We start from the raw sequence: 16,964 nt of genomic DNA, 5'->3' as shown, positions 1-16,964 counted from the left end.
TCCGAACAGTGGTAAACCCGCAATTCTTCGTGGAAAACATCCGGGTATTCACAAACCACCGCATCGATTCGGGTTTCTTTTCGATTCCTTGTCATCGAGCACATACGCAAGGTACGCTTCGCACCCTTTTCTTACATATTTCCGCCAACATTGCCGATATTACACCGGTAACCCCTTTAAGTCCGTAGACTCAACCCGAATTATCTCGTTATTCGCGCATCTCAAATCGATAGTCTTGCTTTTGCAATTTACAACCGCATCGTATATGGTCAACCAATCCAAACCAAGAATAACGTCGAATTCATCGAACGGCAAAAGCATCAAGTCCGCCGGAAAACAAGAACCTCGGAACACTAGGGGACTTTTCTTGCACACTTTGTTGACAAGCACGTAATGACCCAAGGGTTTGACACCCCAATTACAAACTCGATGAGACTCAATAGGCAAAGTCTTCTTTGGATGCTAAGGTTTCACATATATAAGAATGAGTAGAACCGGGTCAATCAAAGCAATCACATTAGTATTGAAAAGAGTGAAAGTACCGGTAATGACATCCGGTGAGGCAAGATCCTTGCGTCTGCCAGTATGGCATAAGTCCTAGCAGAGCACGAGCCTCGATCTGATGGTAGCATCTCTAGATCCTCTCTGACCGCCACTAACATTGCCCACATTTCTAGGTGGCCTACCTCGAGCAGTGGTAGCACCCGGGTTTCCACTCTGACTTACATTTTGTTCAAGCAACCTCGGGCAATCCTTCATAAGGTGGTCGGCCGATCCACACTTATAGCAGGAGCGATCACGGAACCAACAGCTCCCCGAATGCCATTTGCCACAATGCAGACACTCCGCCCTCTCTCGGCGATCATTTCCACCACTGGCGATCGAAGTGACTCGTGTGGTCACAGGGGGTCGATCGCGTCCACGTCTAGAAAAGCCTGAAGCGCCTCTAGACCGGCTCACATCATCTCGAAATCTCTTCGATGCCTGTTGAAGAGACTTTCCCGAGGACCTTTTTCGGAATTCTCCAGTTCCCACATCAACTTTTTGTTTCTCCTTTCTAAGCTCTTCGGCTTTACAAGCTCGCTCAACAAGTACTACGAACTCTCGTATTTCGAGAATGCCAACGAACATCCTTATATCATCATTCAGCCCATCCTCGAAGCGTTTACACATAATAGCTTCGGACGAAATGCATTCTCGCTGCATCGGCTAAGCCTCACAAATTTTCGTTCATAGTCGGTAATCGACATAGAACCTTGCTTAAGATCAAGAAATTCCTTCGCTTTTGGTCGATGAATCTCTGATTGATATACTTTTTTCTGAACTCGGTTTGAAAGAATTCCCAAGTCACTTGCTCTCTAGGCACCACAGAAGTCAGAGTACTCCACCAATAATAGGCGGAATCGCGTAGCAAGGAGATGGTACACTTTAAGCACTCATCGGGTGTACAAGATAGCTCATCGAGCACCCAGATAGTGTTATCCAACCAAAATTCAGCTTGCTCGGCATCGTCGCTATCCGTAGCCTTGAATTCAGTGGCCCCATGTTTACGAATTACGTCGATGGGGCTTACTTGACCTTATTTGGTCGATTCTGGGAGGTATTGTAGGTGCGGGGGTTGCATTAGTCGGGAATGGAGGTTGTGGAACAGCCGTGTTAGTTCGAATGTATTGGTTGAACCAATCATTCATCACACTATAAAAGGCTTGCCTAGCCTCATCATTCGGATTGCTGGCCATAAGTTGAGAGTCCGCCGGCGCTGTCCCTTGCGCGGGAGAAGGCGCCACACTCTCTACATCATCAGCTATTGCTTGATTGGGATTGGGATCCATTGCTATAAACAAACACAAATTCAAATTGTCAGAAATCTCCACACTATCAATTTATCACTTAATGGCATGTATAGCTAGACCCCAAACATATTACGGTAGTCCTAGAATCGACTAAACCGTGGCTCTGATACCAATAAAATTGTAACACCCCGAACCCGAGACCATCGCCGGTGTCGGACACGAGGGGTTAACAAGCCAAATCCACATATTTCACCCACCAATTTGACATTTCCAGACAGGCTGGAAATCTGCGTAACTGTCACCTTAAAAATCATATCTCAAGTTTCAAAACTCGGAAACTGATTCCGTAAATTTTCCCTGAATTTAGACTCATATATCCATCCATGGATTTATTTCTAGCATTTTTAGTCGGGCCAATTGGTACAGTTTATTAGTTAAAGTCACCCATGTTACAGGGATTGACTGCTCTGACCTTTGTGCGTTACAACTTGAATATCTCTCTGTACAGGGCTTTAATACTGGTGCCGTTTGTTTCTAATGAAACTAGACTCAAAATGGAATCTGTAAATATAAGGCATGACTCCTAATTCGTTCTGGATAATTTATAATAAATTCTTAAATTTGCAACAGGGGACCCAGAAACCGTTCTGGCCCTATCTCACAATAGCTTTAATATCTCTTAACATGTAACTCCTATGACCGTTTCGTTTATTCCACATGAAAGTAGACTCATTAAGGTTAATTTACATAATTTATTCACTATTTAATACCATTCCTACAAATTTTGGTGATTTTTCAAAACCACACCACTGCTGCTGCCAGCATCTGTTTTCAAAGTAACCATTACCTATTTCATGATTTCCACGACTCAAATGGCCCTTTTTGCACACATAGCACAAAGTGTGATTATGATTAACCATTCCAATGGCTAATCCTTTCAAACAATTTCATACCCCATAATGATTATCATACAAACTATTATAGAATCATACTAAAACGATATAAGCCATTTTCGCATGGCTATCCAAGCTTACACAAAACCGAAAGGTACATGACCTTCAACATTAGGGTAGTCCTATACATGCCATTTCAAAGTTCAACCAAAATTATACCAAAATGGAGGCTTTGATAGTGTAGATGACTTCGACTTTAATGATCCCGAATCCGATTACTACCGAGCAAAATCTATAAAACAGAGAGCCAAAGCAACGGAGTAAGCATTTTTATGCTTAGTAAGTCTCAAGCAATAAAATCAACTTTAACCAAAGCATTACATTCACATAGCCAAATGAATCATTTCATTAATACACATTCGCATAATCATACTTACTTCACCATCCCAACTCTTATGTTCATACACAAATAACGGCTTCAAGGCCGATAACTCGTTCCATCATAGGAGCGAATATTCATGCGCTCTTACTCCTAGCGCAAAAGCACACACAACACATACCTTGTTATTGGGAAGTTTCACAAGTGCATTAGCTGAAAATTTTCCAGCAAGCTTATAATTTTCAAATCACATACCTTGAGTCTAACCGGATATAGCTACTGTTCAAACGCCTTGGGACATAGCCCGATTATGGTAACTCGCACAAAGGCCTTCTGGACTTAACCCGGATTTCACAATTTGCACAAATGCCTTCGGGTCTTAGCCCGGATGTAGTCACTAGCACAATTGCCTTCGGGTCTTAACCCGGATGTAATTACCAGCATAAATGTCTTCGGGACCTAGCCCGGATATCATTCAATTGCTCATGCACACATATACATCAATAATCATTTCCCATTCATATTTCATTTTCGTTACTAAGGCTCAAACACAAACATATCACTAGCATAATCGCCTTCGGAACTTAGCTCGGGTATCATTCAAATACTCATACACACATAAATCAATAGTCATTACACATCAATTTTTCATTTCACATAATTCGAGTAGGGTCATTTCTTGAGGACTTACCTCGGATGTTGTCGAACGGCTTTGACGGCTATTCGATCACTTTTTCCTTCCCCTTATCCAATTGTGGCCCTCTAAGCTCTTGAGCTAATTCAAACAAATTCAATTTATTAAAGTCTCGCTTGCTAGCCTTGGCCGAATACACATATCATTGATTCAACATCACATAACTAAGCACTTTAGTCAATTTTCTTTAACCACGCACACATTCGGCCTTAGCTCACAACAAGGTAGCCGATTACCTAAGTCAAGAATAGGCATCATTAAGCTTGCCTCTAACCGAATGCATGCACAATAATTCCCCTCATGTGGCAGATTATGCTTAGTCATTCTTGCATAAAATCAAAAATAAATTGCAAGATTTTCACATCATATGTGTACTAGGCCGAATGTACATGCAAATTTCACAACATTCTTCAACAAACTTCTTCTTTAAACAACATATTCATCACTTTCTTCATAATCAATATATCATGTGCAATCATATATACACATATAAGTGCAAGGTCAATTTCAAGGTGTCCATAGCCATCCAAAACACAAATTTTAACTAACATGCAAGAAGCATGAACCATGCTCATGAATGCATCATGGCGAATACATCACAATCATGCCCTTTCAACTTCAATCATGGTTAAACAAAAAAAACTCAATGTCTTACTTAAAATTGGTACAAAGAAGTTTCAAGAGTAGTCAATCCATCATTGCATGCATCATTAGCAAGCTTCACATTTAGCATGCAATGGCTTTAACACAATAACAACTTTGGCCAAATGCCATTTCCATGGCATAACAAGGATTTGAACCATGGCTAACATGCACATCAAGTTAGCAACCAAAACATGCATGAAACTCCTAACACAACCTCATACATACCTTAATCTTGATGCAAATTTAGCCAAATCTCCTTCTAGATCTCTTCTAAACCAAGCATGAAGCAAAATCCTATCTCCTCCCTTAGTATTTTCGGCCAAAAGGAAAGAACAAGGATGAACAATTTTTTCTTGTTTTTCTTTCACTTGCACCAATGGGGAAAGGATGAGCTATTTTTTTTTTTTTTTTTTGTTTCTCATCCAACATCATTAATTATTTTATCATTTAATTCATCATGCATTAACAAAACATGTTTCAACATGTTTTCTTTGCCCATAAACCATGTCATGGCCGGCCACTAGCTTGTTTTGGGGAAATTTGACATACAAGTCCATAGTTTTGCATGCATGCTTTAATTAGTCATCACACATTTCCCTATCGTACTTTCAAAGTTCACTACTAAGTCCCTTCTAGTGAAATTCACCTTTATAACACTAAATCAATCATCAAAAATGTCACACATGAGCACACACATATTATAGGCATCAAAATAAATTTTAAATTATTTTTATGCCTCGGTTTTGTGGTCCCGAAACCACATCCCGACTAAGGTCAATTTTGGGCTGTCACACTCCATGGTGAAAAACTCGGTCTAGCAAACCCTCGATTGATCAATTCTTGCAACTGAGATTTTAATTTCTTTAACTCGGTCGGAGCCATTCTAGACGGAGCTATTGAAATCAGAGTAGTACCAGGTACTAATTCAATGCCAAACTCAACTTCTCGAGTCGGAGGCAAACCCAGTAGTTCTTCAGGAAACACATCAGAAAATTCGCAGACAACAGGCACTGATTCAACTTTCCTATCATCCACTTTTGAGTCTAACACATAAGCTAAGTAGGCTTCACAGCCTTTCTTCACAAATTTCCATGCTTTCATTGCAGATATCATGCTGGTAATCCATTCAGATCGCTAGACTCAATTCGAATTATCTCATCATTCTTACACCTCAAATCAATGACTTTTCATTTACAATTCACAAGACCATCATGCAGAGTTAACCAATCCATTCCCAGAATTATATCAAATTCATCAAAAGGAAAAAGCATCAAATCAGCAAGAAAATAGACATCTCGAATCATTAACGGACAATTCTTTCAGACTTTATCAACTAGAACATGTCTGCCTAGGGGGCTCGAAACTCTAATTACGAATTCAGTAGACTCTACAAGCAAAGTCTTACTGTGCACTAAATTCATATAGATATAAGAATGCATTGATCCAGGGTCTATCAATGCAATCACAGAAGTATCATAAAGAGTAAAAGTACCAGTAATCACGTCTGGAGACGAGATTTCGTCACGAGCTCAGATAGCATAGGCTCTGGTAGGTGCTCTGGCCTTAAATCTAACAGCAGTATTCCTAGTAGCTCTTTGACCACCGCTAACATTTTCCATATTTCTAGAAGGTCTACCTCTAGCTAAGGTGTTTCTCGGTCTCGGATTCTGTACATTCTCTTGCTCAACAGGTTTATAACAATCTCTTACAAAATGGTCTAGAGATCCACATCAAAAACAGGCTCGGTCATTCAATCTATAATTTTCCAGATACCTTTTACCACAGTGTTTACATTCAGGTATCTCAGATTGGACATCCCCAACACTTGCAACAGAAGTAGTAGGGACTCTGAAGTTCGAATGCAATCTAGCTCGATCTTGATTCGAATGTCCCACTTTAGCATTTGGACGCCTTTGATCATTTTGGAATTTCTTTGACATAGGCTGAAATGGTCTACTCGCAGATCTCTTTCTAGCATCTCTAGCTTCAGAATCAGCTTTTCCTTTCTCTTTACTTAATTATTCAGCTTTACAACCTCGCTCAACGAGCACTACCATTTCTTTAATCTCCAAAATCTCAACTAACAAATGGATATCTTTGTTTAGTCCATCTTTAAACCATTTGCACATTATTGCTTCATTCGATACACATTCACGAGCATACTGGCTCAATCTCACAAATTCACGTTCTTATTCAGTAATAGACATACGACCATGTTTACATTCCCAATTCTTAAATTTCAGAACTCAAAAAATCTTTCAATTCTGTTGAGGTCACACGCCCGTGTGACCAGGCCGTGTGCCATACACAGGCATTAGACACACCCATGTGAACCAGCCATGCCAAAACAAGGCACCCATACTGAATTTCACCCATGGCCAATAGGCACGCCCATGTGCTATGGCCATGTGATACTTAGCTAGCTACTGACTTGAGCCCATGGCCATATGACACGCCCATATGTCAAGACCGTGTGATTTTTAAGAGGTTACTATTTTTCTTACACGGCCACAAGGCATGCCCATGTCCTCTAACCGTGTGGCACAATGTAGGCTTGGTTTAAGCCAACTTACCACCCCTAAATGGTTCTTCCCTACTAGTAATGTTAAACAACATTCATGCAACAATTTTTAGCCATTTCCATGCTCAAAACATGCTTCATCACAACTAAATCATCATCATTCAATAATCCATTCAAAACCAATTCAAAACTTAACACAAATGTACCATTTGCTAGCCAACTTTCATGGCATAACATATATTTACAAATCAAAACTTAATACATAGACCTTCTAGCCTATACATGCCATACTTTAAAATATTTACACTTTCAAAAGTACCAAAATGAGTTTGATAATGTGGTGACGATCCTCGACTATCCCCGAGCCTTCAGTAGCTACGATAATTGTAAAACAGACAGAAATCACACAGAGTAAGCTACAAAGAGCTTACTAAACCAAATACAATTGGTTTAACTACTAAAGCTTATAAGTACAATTCAACCATAAATATTCATAACTATTTCATAGAATAATTCATAAGCTTAACCATGCTTCTTTGTTTGCTTATATGTCATGCCTCATTTCTAGATTCCATACATATTTCACAGAGACAGAGTCTTTTATATTCAGAAATTTAATACGATACAAACGTACCTGTATAGGTTATACATTTCATATAATCATTCTCATATTTCATACTCTACCATCAGACAGTTCAGAAACTAGACCGATACTTACAAACAAGTACAATGTCGACGTCCCTGACGTGGTCTTACATGTAATTCAATATTGATACCTCTGTCCCAGACAGGGTCTTACACAAAATCAGATATGATGCCGATGTCCCAGACATGGTCTTATACATAAATATCAATCGAGGCCTATGTCCCAGACACGGTCTTACACGATATCTCAGATGGATGTCAACGTTCCTTTAGAAGCATACAGAGCATTTCGGATACCAACATATTAACATAATTTACTCGAACTTTATTCATTAGGCTCTCAAGGCCATCCAATACAAATTAAAGTTTGTATATGCATAATTTAGTCAGTTTAACACGTAATTGTAATTTGACTTACCTCATACGGATTTCGGACGGAAGGAGTCGACTATTCAACTATTTTGGACTTCCCTCGATCTAAGTTCGATTTTCTTTGTTCTTGATCTAATACAATTCAAATTCAACCATTCAATCATTCATTTCACTCAAAATAATCCATGAACACATATTTAGGGCACTTTTCATTTTAGCCCTTACATTTTCACACTTTGACAATTTAGTCTATTTTTCACAAAATCACAAATATGCAAAATTCACCAAGGCTATAGCTTGGCTGAATATACATGGCTTCCATACCAGCCCAAATAACATATTTAATTCACAATTTAGTCCTTCAAAACCTCATTTTCACAAATTAGCCCAAATAGCTCTATTTCATCAAAATTCAAAGACAGAACTTATAAATCATCTACCAAGCCTTTATAATTCATCCAAAAACATCACAAAACTCATGATATCAACAATGGAATTTCATGAAACTTTTAACAGAAATAGAAATTCCGACATGGGTTTTGAAGAACACAAAGCAATGATCACAGAAGCGTAAAAATCATCAAAAATCGAACAAAATAAGATCACCTATTTAACCATGCACTAGTCGAACATCAAAATGCTTTAATGGCTTCTTTTTTCTCTTAAATTTCAGCTAAACAAGGTCATAATAATGCCACCATTTGTTTTGTTTTTATTATAATTACATTATTTCACCTTTTACCAAATTGCCCATGTCTTATACCATTAAATTTCTACCAACTGATGTCCATCATTGTCTACCATTAATATAAATGGTAAATTTGACATGCAAGGACCTTTATTTTAAAAGTCAAACCAGATAGGTGCTTTAACATTTAGCATTCAACTTTTACACTTTACGCGATTTAATCATTTTTCATAATTAAGCACAGAAACAGACAAATTAAATCACAGAAATTTCGCAGATATAAATTCACATATCACAGACACAGAAAATAATATTTAAAGTATTTTTTAGACTCAAATTTATGGTCCTGAAACCACTATTCCAACTAGGGTCAAACCCAGACTATGACATGTTATCTTGGGATAGTATTATGGTGGACCCTACTAAGGTAAAGGTAGTTCTTGAATGGAATAGTTTATACAGACACGTCTCTGAATGGGTTGGGATATGTATTTATGCAGTAAGTTAAAGTCATAGCTTATGCATCAAGGCAATTAAATCCTCACAGAAAGAACTATCCTACACATGATCTAGAATTGCCAGTAGTGGTCTTAGTATTGAAACTATAGAGACATTATTTGTATGGTGAAAGATGTCACATATTTTCTAATTACAAGAGTCTGAAGTACCTGATGACCCAAAAAGATTCAAAACTACACAAAAGAATGTGGTTGGAGCTATTAATGGATTATGACCTAATCATTGAGTTTTATCTAGGGAAAGCAAATGTAGTGGTGGATGTTTTGAGCAAAAAGACTGTAACGGTCTTGCTGTCTCTTCGAGCTAAGGTGACTATGTCTGATGGTGGAGCCTTATTGGCATAACTAGTGGTAAAACTAGCTTATCTATCTCAGATCTTAGAGGAACAAAAAAGGATGTTCAGTGTGACCAACTCAAACAAAGGATGTTGTCTAACAAAATAGCGAATTTTAGCATAGGCAAAGATGGTGAGCTTAGGTTCAGGAACAACATGTTTGTAACAATAGGAAATGGATTGAGAAGAGAATTTCTTAAGGAAACTCACCAAGGGCATTTTTCACATCACCTTGGCAGCATCAAGATGTACAAAGATTTGAAGGACTCATATTGATGGCCTAGCATGAAAAAGGAGATCTTAGAGTACGTCTCAACTTGCTTAACTTGTCAAAGAGTTATGGCAGAGCACTAAGTCCCTTTAGGAAAACTATATCCCTTAGGAGTTCTCAAATGGAAACGGGAAAAAATCACCATAGATTTTGTTTTAGGGTTACCCCTCAGTCCTTCTAAGAAAAACTCTGCATCAGTGGTAGTCGATTGGCTTACAAAGTTAGCTCATTTTCTGTCGGTGAATACTACCTATTCCCTAGAGAAGCTAGTTGAACTTTATATCACTGACATAGTGCACCTACATGGAATAACAACCTCTATATTGTCGAATGGAGATCTAAAATTCACTTCAAGGTTCTAGAATCAATTACAGAAATCTTTAGGGTCAAAGCTACAATTTAGCACTGCGTTTCACCCTCAGACTAATGGCCACTCAGAAAGAGTCATTCAGGTGTTAGAATATATGTTAAGAAGCATATGATTTAGAATATATGTTAAGAAGCATGTGATTGATTTCAAAATTAATTAGGAGAAGTATGTTCCTTTGGTTGAGTTTGTCTACAATAACAGTTATCACGCCAGCCTAAAGATGTCTCCATTCGAAGCATTATATTGTAAAAGGTGAAGAATGCCTGCTTGATAGATGGAGCTTAATAAGAGAAAAATAGAGGGACCAGATCTCATAAGCAAAACTGAAGAGAAAGTTGCTACAATTTGCAATCACTTAAAAGTTGCATAGGATCGACAAAAAAACATATGCAAATTTGTAAAGGAAAGAAATCTCCTATAAGGTTGGAGATAAATCATTTTTGAAGGTTTCCCCTAGGAAAAAGGTCATTTGGTTTGGCTAGAAAGGAAAATTTAATCCAAGGTTTGTAAAACCTTATGAAGTTTATGAAAGGGTTGGACCAGTGGAATACAAATAAGCTTTGCCTCCTGAATTGTGAAAGATCCATAACGTATTCCATGTATCAAGTTAAGAAGATATATATTCAATCTTGATCACGTAGTATACATTGGAAAACTTGAGGTTGAACCGAATGTGCTACAAGAAAGAACTTGTCTGTATTTTAGCCAGAGAAGTTAAAGAGTTGAGTAATAAAAGAATCCCTTTGCTTAAGGTGTTATGGAGGAACCATAGCACTAAAGAAGCCACTTGGGAAAGAGAGAGCCTAATGAAAGATTAGTACCCTCAATTATTCTCAGGTATAATTTTCAAAGACGAAATTTCTTAAGTGGGGGCAAGTTGTAACATCCCGCTTGGTGAAGCCTTAGTGTTTGAACTCTATTTATAGAAGTAAAATATATAGAGTAAGTTCCAGATTCTCAGTTTCCTATTAATGTTCTCATAAAATTGCATAGTTTTATGATGAAACAATCTAAAAAGGTTAACATTTAATATTATAGTTCAAGATACTCCCGAAAGCTCTTAAGATAAGGGTAAAGGTCCTGCTGAGTAACCTAGTTGTACTTTTCTAGTGAGTTCCTTCTTACTCCATGTGTGTGTATGCTTTTGTTTATGTTTGGTTTAAGTTAAGTATACCTATCTTGTGAAAATGAAATGTTTGTGCAAGTGAGACAAAATTTTTTGTCAATAGTTTGTTTTGATATGTCTGTGTGAAAGATATAAGGGCCTTTCTTTGTGCTAAGCCATTAACCCCCTTTCGATTCTCAAATAAACCACATGGTTTGAAAGGAAAAAAGGAAATTAATTCATGGGGATGTCTTCAATGAAATGAACAATGAACTGGTAGATCATAATACATGAAAATAGTTGTGTAGCCTTTGGTAGGGAAAGTGCTATTGTAAACTAGGTTGACAATGCATGACAAAGGAAAGAGAGATAAGAGATGATATGACTCTGAATACGAACTAGGGTTTATGGCTAACATAAAGAAGGTTGTCTATATGACTACATGGGTGTAGTGTACACGCCAAATGTATAGTGTCCAGTGTATTGTCTATATGTGTTTAGTATTCACCAACTAGTGAATGGTGTGACTGTGTTGAGATGGAAAGGCTTACTTGAATTGTATATTATTATTGAATTGTTTAACTTTGGAACTCACTAAGTTCTTTGAAGTTAGTTAGTTATCTTTCCTTCTTAGGGCTACTGATGAATTGTAACCTCTAAAACCTGGCCTAGACATTATGGCTAGATTGAGAAGGATACATTAGCCACCAAAATGGCTAAGGTAACTTATGTTACTTTTGAAGACATTAAATAAGTTCATTTTAGAGAAAACTGTAGTTGTATTTTTAGTTAGCTTAAAAGCATTCATTCATTAGGTCGTGTATACTTAAGATTCATTTTATTGTTGATAGTGATGTTTTAGAAAAATCATTTGTTTGTCACTCTTCTTTAAAAAAAATTTGATGTTAAACTAATACAGCGGAAAAACCATTTTCAAGTCATTTAGGAAACCTAGTTGCCTTATTGATTTTTTTTAAATGATTCATTTGCAATACAACGGAAATTAAAGAACAATGTTAAACTTTATGTAAGCCCGATATCAACCATTTTCCAGTTATTATGCTTGAGTAATCTATGCATGCAAAAATCCCAAAAAAAAAGTTACCAAACCACAGACCAAAAATAATTAAAAATTACAAACCAAAACCAATAGACTTAATAATACTTATTAAGAATAGTACGAGATCCAAGGTGATTCTCTGAATGCCGAGTTTGCTCCTAATTTCAAGGTTTAGCTGAAAAGTTAAATACTATTGGGGGTGAGCTTATGAAAAGTTCGGTGTGAGTTGAATAGTTATTTAAACGGACATAAATATCAAATACAATGAAACATATTAGCACTAAGAGAAGAACTCATAACCATCATAAGAATTTCATATCATTACATAGCCATTATCAATTTTGATGTCAAACAGTGTATGAGCATAGGTCCTCATTCATTCGAGTAACAATCATTAATTTTGATACCATTCAATACATCAAAATACAATATGTAGCATAAATCAATAACATTCAAATATTTCATGCACATGATGCAATGTAAAAAGGTTCCTATGCATACCATTCACTACACACCATAAGTTCCCTAGAACCTGTCTGCCAAACTCCAATGAATACAAGCATAGATCGATTTGGTAAAACCACTGAATAACAATAATGCGGTAAAACTGTTGAATAACAAATAATGCAATATAATCGCTAATCCCCTCGATACTCCAAATGCAGTGTACTGACTATGAAAAATGTGGACTTAATATGCCATCGGTACTCCACGAAACTCCTCTGTTAACCACAAAATCCCAACCCAATGCATATGAAATATGTCACACAATCTCATATATAATTATATTTCAATACTTTTCACATTCATTTGACATTCTGAGCATGTCCTCACAAATCACATACTTTCAGTAAATGTCCTCACTAATCACATACTTTCAGTAAATGGAAACAGTGTTCCAATCTTTCAAATTATCATTGTGTTGGTATCAATCAATATTGTTCAATATCACATACTTCACGAGTTTTCATTGTGCATAAATAACAACATTTTCAGTACATAATATAACAAATATCTCATACGTTTAAATCATACATAAGCTTAATATCTCAACACATTATATCTTTCAGTCAAACATTCTCATATCTCGTAACTTAATTATGCAATTACAAACTCAATGAAACATTCATACTATCAAACTATCAATTTTGCCAACAGGTCAATCTTTTAAGGCTTGGAACATACCTGGTTCGACCACTCATAAAATCAATAATTTGGCTATTAAGCCAATTCAATCAGCAAGTTAATTTATCAAATATAACATGATATTTAATATTTTTTAATTTATCAAATATAACATGATATTTAATATTTTTAAACAATTTTATGAGTTTAGAATCCATACCTTATTTTCGCTTCCTCGCATTACACTAGCAAATCTTTCAATTTTCCTTTAATAATTCCATAATCGAACCTAAACTAAAATTCAATATAAATTCAATAAATTTACCATTAAACTATCCCCCAAACACCCACTTATGAGTTCAAACCAATCATTGAAATTATAACTATTTTATGAATCCAAACTAGTTAGATTCCTTACACTATATCGATGTGAACCGTATGTACAATCATTCTTTGCCTTTACGGATGATTTGGGGCGTTTGGGTCAACACCTAATTCAATAACATACTGGAAAATAAATATCTAATTAATGATTAAATTTCTTCATTTAATCAAGCCATAACATTTACCCAACAACTATGTCGAAATAATAAACTAGTTATCCTTAATTGCACTTATACTTCACAATTTATGGGATCCGATTGGCTAATTGATCAAAAACGTCTCTCCTTAATTAACATGTGATTAAAGGCTGATTAGGAGGGTTAAAGAACACAATTTAATTCTGGAAAAATATTTGCAAGACCAAAGAAACAAAATAGTCCTCTTTCTTCCACATAGGTGCACGCACCACCACCAGTGGTGGCCAAAATTAGGGTTGAATTTTAAAATGGTTTGAGATCTCATTAAAATCTAGAAAAATTCCTTTGAAATCATTTAAAATTCCCCAAGTTCTAGATTTATAATTTTTTTTTAATTGACAATATTAATCAAGAAATTGAAAAGAAAAAAGATATTACCCAAGCTAGTTGAAAGAAACGAAAATGACACTTTCTTAACAATGTTTGGGATCGATCTTGGGGTTCAAGATTTCATATTTAGGGCTAATTTAGATGAGGATAAATGAAATAAATATAGTAAAGGAGATGGTGCAAAATCTTGGTACAAAAAAAGAAAAAGAAAAAGATGGTAAAATGGGAGCTGTAGGTGATGACAACAATGGGAGAAAGAAAGAAAATTGAAGAGAAAAGAGGAGAGGAAGATAGTGAACGGCTAGGGTAGGGAAAGTTTGAATTAAAGACTTAAAAATACAATAAGAAGTTGTATTTATACTTAGGGTTCAAGGGTATGGATAGAACACACATTAAAAAAAAAAAGGATTTTGCAAATTTTAATTATTTTGCATGGGAGATTCAAACTTAAGACCTCATTTAATTTTCATACTTCCTCATATTTCTTTTAACCATTAGGATTTTTCCTCATTCTTGAAATATTTCTTCAATATTTATTTTAAAAACAAGGCATGTCACATCCTAAGGTTTAAGACAAAATTTACAAAATAATAAAAATGATACGAGAGAAGGGATTTGAACTTGGGTTTCAAGAAACGTTTCACTAACACTTAACCAGCAAACCGATAACTCATTTATTTCTTAAAAATGCAAAGATAATCTCAAAAATTAAGGCATGACCACTCTCTCTCGATTCTCAAACTCGATTCTACTAACATCTGGTTTTTGGGATGTTATATGAAGTAAAGGAACCTCTAAAGACTACGCAAGAGGATAATCATCGCCATGAGGTTTCTAAGTAGTTTGTATTATGTATGACATGAGGGTGTTGTCATAACTATGTCTTTTTTAAGAATGAACTTTATATATTTGAGCTTTTGGTTTTGAAATTGTAGATGTGATGAAAATTCAGTAAAGTTATTACGTTTTAGATAAAGCCTAAACTTATGTAACTTTGATTTATCAATATTTTGCATCTACAAATATATATATATATATATATATATATGTACAAGAGTAATATTGTGATTAAGTTGTGATTTGTGCCCAACATGATTTTGAAGAAATAATGATTTTAAAGTAGTGACGCATCATTCTTGGGTCCTTCTTAAGGATCAGGTTTGGGGTGTTATAGGTTTTGATTAAATAGATGGTGTCAGGAGGGACCAAGTCAGGAATGCTCCAAGCGGCAGTTCGAGTTACGATATTATGCATACAAAGGACACCATAGGAATATGGCTCATAGTACTTTACATCATGAGAAGTCCGTATTTAACAAAGTTTTAAGTTGTAACGTCCCATGCTAGTTTTGAAAATCTGATGTAATTATTAAACATTCTCTTTATAAATCTTTTGTTTTGAGAACAGTAAATAATGAAATAAGAAATCTGTTTAGAATGGTTTTACGCTTGCTGTAAATTTTTTTCTAAGTGTTTAAGTTTCGTAACACTCGATATTCGGGTCTGGTAATTCAAGTTATGTATAGAGTGTTACAGAATCAACCCAAAAATAATAGGGAATCAATTTGTTCCCAATGATTTAACATGACAAGGCTTAAATTCTACTTGTAAGAACTGTAAAATTCTTATACAAAACTTAATAAATCAAGATTTTTCATGTAAAATCATTAAGAACAAAGCTAAATGCAAAAGCATACCTAAATCAATTGATTTCTTGGAATCTTCGATATTGGTGTTTTGATATTCCAAATTAGCACACAAGTAATTCAAAGAAAGTGACTCTCTCTTTTCTAAAGATAGGATGTTAGAAAAGTGATGTATGTGTAATTTGGGAACCATAATCCTAATATATAACTTTTGCCCATTAACCTAATTTCTAATTAGCCCATCATCAATTAGAAATTAATTACTAGAGTATTTACAAAAATTTGACCCATACTTTATTTAATAACTAAAACCTAATAAATCTTAACCAAATTAGATTACTTTTAATTTAGGCTAATCTTTTATGATAGTAAATAATATGTAATTACTATTATTATATATGTGATCTCCATACTTTCTAATAGTTGGAACCTTGAGTTCTGACCTTGATTGAAGCTCTGACTTATCTTAGTAAACCACAAAACCTTAAGTCTTGAATGAGTATGGTGATGGTGGAAACCAATAAGAAGGGTGTTTTTTTAGTAAGTTTTAATGGAGGAAACTTGGGCTTTTGAATGAAGTTTGATTTAAAAACGAAAGAGAGAAGAAATGGCCATGAGAGGAGAGGTTCTCACCTTCTCCTTGCTGATGCCGAAAATGGAACAAGATGGGTGTGAAAAATCTCACCTTTTCTTCTTTATTCACCACTTAGAATTTTAATTAAAGTATAAATTCAAACTCACTTAAGACGTGTGGTCCACATTAGAACTTCTATTTTATTCACATCCAATGGCCATAATTAAGAGCATATTCGCATCCAATCGCCGTAATTAAAACCAACAATGTAATATTTTATCATTATAAAATGCAAAGGACAATTTCATGTAAAAATAACTAATATACCATTTTAATTGTAAAATTACATTTTAGCCCCTTTTTCACTTACTATCTCTTTTTAGTCCTTAAACTTTCATATTCATTCAGTTTAGTCCCATC

This window comes from Gossypium arboreum, chromosome 1, assembly GCF_025698485.1.
Source record: "Gossypium arboreum isolate Shixiya-1 chromosome 1, ASM2569848v2, whole genome shotgun sequence".
NCBI classification, from domain to species: Eukaryota; Viridiplantae; Streptophyta; class Magnoliopsida; order Malvales; family Malvaceae; genus Gossypium; species Gossypium arboreum.
Note: the sequence above shows the minus strand (reverse complement) of the source record.